The following is a 7,613-nucleotide window of genomic DNA, read 5'->3' on the forward strand; positions in this document are numbered from 1 at the left end:
TCTTTGTTTCTCTCCAGGAGCCCAGAGTAGAGGTTTCCTCTTCAGTCTGGGTCCCAGAATGAGGCACACCTGGAATAGCACCAAAGCTAACCTACAGCTAATATGTAAAGTGAGTGAGAAGTAAATAATAACTATTATAAGCCCCTGAAATTTGGGGACCACTTGTTACCATGTACAACCTAAAAAAAGTGTTGAGTGACATAAAAATAGAAATAAGTATAGAAATAAGATAAAGTGTCAAAATGAAACTATGAAGTCTCTAGAAGAAAACACTGATGAATATTTATATAATCTCATATCTAGTTAAATATAACATGAAAGAGCAACACTTAAATGAAACAGTTTAAGATCTGGCTACATAAAAGGTTAAAATTTTCATTCTAGAAATATTCAGTTAAGCACAAACCAAACCAAAAAATTTATTTGCAGCATATGTGCTGCCGGATTCATATGTAAAAAAATTCTCATGAGTGAAGTCCTAAGGTGCTAAGGACACTAACAAAAGACAATTTTCAGAAAATATAAAAACAGCCACAAAAATGTTAAAATATGTTTAATGTGGCTAACCACCAAAGAAACTGAAATAAATATTGAGATTGCTGTTTTAACTATCTTATTAACAGAGATATAAAGTATAATCATACCCAATTTTGGCTAAGGGATAGAAAAGAGGAAGGAGGCACCCTCCTACACTGTCCTTGAGGTATAAATTGATATAAAATGTTTTAAAAAGCAACTGGGTAAAACATCAAAAGACTTTAAAAGTAGCTTAGGAAGGCTACTCCTGGAATTTATCCTTAAACATAATTGGATAAGTGGGCAAAAAGTATTACACATCTAGGTGCCATTTATAGTAGGGAAAATCCAGAAAAATCTTAAATGCTTCACTAAATTATTATAAATTTACTACTCTACAGCTGTCAAGAATGATTATGTAAATGTGTATTTCTTTATAAGAAAAGGCATGCATGATTTTCAAGATGGGAAAACAATTGACCAATATTTTGTTGTATACCATTATTTTCTCTAAGAATATATAGTATATATAACATGTCATGAGCTACATAATGACATTTCAGCCAACAGCGGACTGCATGTACTACGGTAGTCCCATGAGATTACTATGGAGCGTATATAACCTGATATACAGTACTTGATATTGGCATTGCAGATCAAGTAGGGGAAATGATTGATATTCAGTAATGGTGCTGGAACAGCTGTTTTTCCATGTGAAGAAATGTTTATAAATAAAACTATATATATATGCTATCTAGGTTTGTGCAAGTACTGTACACTGATAATTGCACATTGATGAAATCACCTAATGACACATTTCTCAGAACATATCCCTGTTAAGCACTGCATGATTGTATACATATTTAATGTGTATTTTAGTTGTTGTGTGTGCATATTTTTATACATATATAATGTTTTTAATATTTGAAATCTGTAGGAATAGCTATATAATTAGTCTTTGGCATTAATAATTTTTCTTTTTGTTTGTATGCATATGACAACTTCAACACTGTATTATTTATGTATTATGGCAATAATAAAATTTTAAGAGAGTATTCTAAAAGGCTGCCGTTTATCCCTATTAGGATCACAGATCCTGGGAAACATAGTGAAAGCTATTGGTTGGCTGGCCGTGAAAGTACACACATGCAACTACACTGAATTTTGTATAAATTTCCAGGAATTCCTCATTCCTCCCAGATATGATCCATGAACATCTAGATGAAGGACGCTTGGCACAGAAGCAGTACACACTTGATGTTGGTCTACTCTGGATGTCATTAACCTTGGGTCCACTAAGTCTTGGTATCTATAATAAACAAAACCTGGGATTTTTTAACTTAGTGTTTTAGTAAGTTGACAAAACACATTCTGTGAATGAATGAATGATTCCAAGTCAGTAATGAGAACTGCATCCTTTATCCTCCATTACTAGCAACATCTCTGACCTTGTCTCCTTTAGGCACACTTCAGCCCACGAGCTGCTCCTGGCTCCCAAACCACTACACTGACCTGCCTTTATGAACACTGTATTCATAAAGTTGACGTTCATTGAAACTTCCTTAATTCCTTGAGTGTGCTACCCCTTGTAGTTGCCACCTATGAGATAGGTAGGTACTATCATTATTTCCATTTTATAGATGAGGGAAGTGGGGGTTAGACAGGGTTAGGAATTTTCCCAACATCACACAGCTATCAGTATATACTGGAAACTACATACAGTGTTTCAGAGCTGATGGCCTGTCCTTCCACAGGAATGATGCAGTCCTTATCCAGGAAAGCCAAGAGAAAGGAAGAGATGCATTCTGCCCTGGTCTTGTCTGTCTTCTTCCCACCATTGAGGCTCCATTTGTCCCATGCTGGGATCTCTGCTTCTTTATCCAGAGATTTGCAGATTTTATGTAACACTGAATTGTCTCCAAATACTTCAAGCTTACTTTAAAAACGTCTTTATGGAGACTTCACTTCCTTTCTGCAAATTTCTAGTTGCTTGTTCTACATGTCAGGAATAGCTGAGTGATGCTCCAGCTCTCTCACCAGAATTTTGTCTTACATCTGTGTTCACTTTGCCTGTTCCATTGTCTCGCCATCTCGTTCCTTCTAATGGAGAAGTAAAGATGTTTGAGGTCCAAACTGAAAACCCATCACCTCTTTCCCACTGCTATAGCAGTGTTAGCCCTGGGGTTCATTATCTAGCCAGTTCACACCTTCTAAAGTGAGGCTCTGAAAGTGTCTCACTTCCCTCACAGACAAAGCGTTCTCAGGTCTCCTGAGATGACACACTAACCAAAGCAACTGCTGTCACTTGGAGGTGCAGCTGAATTCTTCTAATTGTGACACGAACTCTTGAAACTGTAAAAACTGAGAGATTAAATGAAGTTATAATGCTCACAAGCTTTTACAAGTAAAGGTAAGTCAAATCAATAGGTCTTTATTTCATATCCATAATGGTTTAGCTCTGCAGGAAGTGTTAGCAGCTATATGAATTAGGAAGAATTTAGAAGACAATCCCTAAACACATGAAATCTCTAAGTAAGAAGATAATGTATTTATCCAAATATTTAAAGTGAAATGCTCCAGATATGGGAAGCTTACAGTTTTCAAGGAAAGGTTTTTAGAAAGAATTATGGAACTATTTTAAAGGGAGCTAAACATTTCTCTGCCTTAGGCAGAATATACAGAACATAGATTCACCTCTTCTGTATGTCTCTAGATGATCACGAATATCAAATATCACACCACACTGTGATATGGGGATCCCCTTGGGGATTTTCACATGTATAGGGTGCCTGCAGCTACACTAAACATCTTAAAGCTACCACAATGTTCACTTCATATTTTTGCTTTTTATAGGTTTTCCTGGTCTCCTCCTATGTTCCCATCATTTATCTTGCTTTGAATCTGTAAGAATCAAGTTGAATCTTTTCCATTTTAAATTTTCTATAGGCCGAGAAACCGTTTAGCCAAGTTTGGATAAAATTGTATCCAAAGTAAGAGTATACAAGCTATGGGCAAGTCCAAAATCAAGGTATTCACAGGACCACATTCTCTCTAAAGGGTCTAGGAGAGAATCCTTCATTTCCTTTCAGCTTCTGTGTGGCTGCTGACATTCCTGGACTGGTGGCTTCATCCCTCCAATCTCTGCCTCCATCTTCACATGACCTTCTTCCTCGTGTTGCTGTGGGTTCTTTCCTGTTTTTTATAAAGACATTTTCATTGGACTTAGAGCCCATCCTAATCCAGTATGATCTCATCTCGTTTTACCTAAATTATATCCGCAAAGGCACTGTTTCCAAATTACATGCTGAGCTTCTAGATGGATATAACCTTGGGGGCCAAGGGGAACTCTTCCACTCACTGCAGAGATCCATCTCCCTAAATAGTTAAGAACAAGAGAAATGTAGAATAAAATCTCAAGCTCCCAGGATGATGTTCCAGGGTCTTTCTATTCCACCCTCAACCTGTATCTTTGACTTCCTTTCCTGCAACCACACTCCAGCCCACATGCTGTTTCTGGCTCCCAAACCACTGCACTGGGCTGCCTCGACACTGTCTTTATAAAGTTGGCATTCATTGAAACTTCCTTCATTCCTTGAGTGTGCAGCCCCATGTAGTTGCCACCTATGAGATAGGTACTATCATTACTTCCATTTTACAGTTGAGAGAGGTAAGGGTTACAGAACATAGAGAATTTCCCAATATCACACAGCTAGCAATAAGCGGAACTGGAGTTCAAAAACAGATCCAGCTGGGTTTAGAGCTTGTGCTCTTGACCATGAAGAATAACCTTACCATGTTCCTATAACAGAAAGGACAGTGGACTTCCCAGAGCAAGACAAAAAGTGGTAGGAGATAGAAAGCTAAGAAAACCACCACTTGATTGGTGGGGTCTCATATGCATGGAAAGGTGAAAAGGAATTCTGAGTGTGGTGGGAATCCACCAGGGACAACGAAGAGGACGAGAGCTTAGAAAGGACTGTTACATTTGCTTGTTATAAAGAGACATTTCATTTAGTCATTCATTCATTCATTCAGTTATTCACTTATTACATGAATATTTCCTGAGAACCTATTATGTGCAGGCCACAGGTGTGCATGGGGGGGATACAGTGGTGAGCATGTCGGATGCAATCCTGTTCTTGAGCTGATATTCTAGTAGAGGGAGAAAGATAATAAGCAAGTGATGTGGTAAGGGAATTGTCCCCTGCAAATCTCATGTTGAAATTTGATCCCCAGTATTGAAAGTGAGGCCTAGTGGAGGCTTTTGGACCATGGGGTTAGATCATACATGAATATCTTGGTACCATCCCTACGAATGAGTTCTTACTCTATTAGTTCAGGCAAGATCTGGGTGCTAAGAAAAAGCCTAGCACCTCCTCCTCTCTGTTCCTTCTTCTTGCCATGTGATGCTGTTCCCCTTTGCCTTCCACCATAAATGGAACCTCTCTGAAGCCCTCACCAGAAGCAGATGCTGGCCATGCTTCACACACAGGCTGCAGAACTATGAGCCAAATAAACCTCTTTTCTTTATAAATTACCAACCTCAGGTATTACAGCAACACAACAGACTAAGACTAAGACACTAAGTAAGCCATTAAACAAGCCAATACAGGTAGCAATATGCACTATTTTAAGAAAAAAAAAAAACCTACTATAGAGCGGCAGAGAAGAGGGGGAGCAAAACTCCAGACTGTCCAAAGAAGAAACATTGAACTAAGATGGAGGCAATGAAGAGGAACCAGCTGAGTGACTGTCTAGGAGCAAGATCTAGGGGAAAGTCAAGAGAAAGAGACTGAAGAGTAAATGTTAGGGCTGATTTAGTGAGCAAAGATCCAGAAAAGGGAGAAGTTTACAGTATCCTGAGAACAGCAATAATGCACAGACATTACTATTCCAACAGCTGCATTGAAACACCCTTGGTAGGATTGGGAGAAAGATGAATTATTGCCATTTGGACACTCCAGAACTGTCCATTAATACTCCTGACTAATGGAAGATGATAAAGATTGGGCAAGAAAAATGACCGCAGTGAATGCCTTGGCATCTTCAACTTGTCACCTTTGACAGGAGGCCTCTTCAGCAGCTCTTCGGCTGTGTTTGGCAGCCGGGCACTCTCAAAACGGCAAGGAGACATAGCTGACGTGATCTTTGCGATGCAACAAAACCAAGAGATCTTAAGGTAACAGAGTCCAAAAGATGACAGAAAACTCATCCAACTCCTGAAGCATGTGATGCCACCAGAAAGACTTGACAACAGCCCTTGCAACCCCAGGCTACACCACCTCAGTCAAAGCCAACTCCTAACATATCTCCCTTCCTCTCCTGCAGCCAAGCTGGGCAAGAAGGGATTAGACTCCAGCCCCTTGCAAAAGCTTCAAGCTGCATGTGTCACCAAAAGACCTTGAGAAAGTCACAAGAAAGTTTCTAAAATCTACATAGAAAACATTTGCCCAAGGAGACTTGTGTGACAAGGCAGGGCCCACTCTGCAGAGTTGGCAGATGTCACCATTGCTTGGCAGTTCTTCTCCTTGACTCAGTTCTGTAAACCAGATGCCCCCAAACACCCTCTAGTTTGATAAGGGCATATTTTCTTTTATCATCCAAATAAAATGGGTCAAGCTCCCATCTCATGTACTAGGAGAGGTCCTGTGACCTTTCCAGTGCCTCAGAGAGTGGGAATGGGAAAGAGGAGTGGATGGAGTAGGGCTTACCCTCCTGCGGGTCACCACTCTTCCCGGCTGCTTCTAAACCCCACTCAGCCTCCTTCCCTCTTCCCCCGCAACTACTCGAAAGCTGTTACAGTGTGTGGCGAACATTTACTGAGGCTTTTAGGGGTAACAGAAGTGGTTTCTTTACAACCACTCCTTCACAGCCAGAATGCACCTAATTTAAAACTGTGTCATTTTCACACTTTCCATAATGTCTCCTTCATGGGGAACTTCTCATGGCCTCGGTTTCTCCCCAGGGGCTGCCTCTGGCCATATTTCTGGGGTCCAAGTCTCACACACAGGGCCCCTCAAACCCTCATTCTTGGGCTGCCCGCAAACAGTCAAAATCCTTATTTTCTAAGCTGAAGCATTTGAACTCCCTCACTTACCCTAGGTTTTGCCTAGAAGTAGTCAAAAAAGCAAGACAGAGGCATCTTCATCAACTACAGAGTCTCATCAAAGTATTTTACTCCATCAAAGAGCCATTCACTTCTGATAACCATGTTCTTCCTCCCTTAAAAGGCAGATTCTCTTTATTGTTTTTTGTTTTTTGGGTTTTTTTACTAAATACAATTTTTCTTCCTGTCACACTGCCTCATGAGATATCAAGACATAAGAGATATCAAGATATAAGAGATGAGATATAAGAGATATCAAGATAAGCACCAGCCATGAATTCACTTCCTTCCACAGGACACTAACGTGATGCTTTAGTGAAAATAAACAAAACAAATATTTAGAAATTAAACTAGGGCATTTGGATTCTTAGAATGGGTAAAATTGCACGGTAGTAGCATATGGTGATGTCCTAGATTCAATTCTATGACTATTCAATGGCTGGAGTGGATCCTCATGACCTATACAAATTCTTTAAGACCCCTGGGCTAGTTAGCACCCATGCAGTGGTCAGCTACATTCCCAAAGCACTGCCCATCTCCCACCATTGTTACAAGCCCCAACTCCATGCCTAGAAATTAGGCAAGTCCAGTCCCCCACCACATAAGCCAAGGGAGCTTCAGGTATTGCAACCTGGATCATAGCCACGGTCTTAGCTTCTGTCACTTTTTTCCTGGTTTTGGTCCTCACTTCCAGTTCTCCAGAATCTACCTGTATCCTGACTCTGGCTTTGCTTCTACTCTAAGCCCCATACACATCCCTTTCACCACTGACAGATGTTGCTTCTGGTTTTCACATTCAGCATTCTCTACTGTAGGACTTCTCAACCTTGGCACTACTGGCATTTGGGTCTGGCTAATGCTTTGCTGTGGCAACCGTCCTGTGCATTGTAAGATGTTAAGCAGCATCCCTGACCTCTGCCTACCAGACGCCAGTAACACCCCATCGTTGTCAAATGTCTCCTGGGGCACAACATGGCACCTGGTTGATAAA

This window comes from Macaca fascicularis, chromosome 20 (assembly GCF_037993035.2).
Source record: "Macaca fascicularis isolate 582-1 chromosome 20, T2T-MFA8v1.1".
In the NCBI taxonomy this organism is placed as follows: domain Eukaryota; kingdom Metazoa; phylum Chordata; class Mammalia; order Primates; family Cercopithecidae; genus Macaca; species Macaca fascicularis.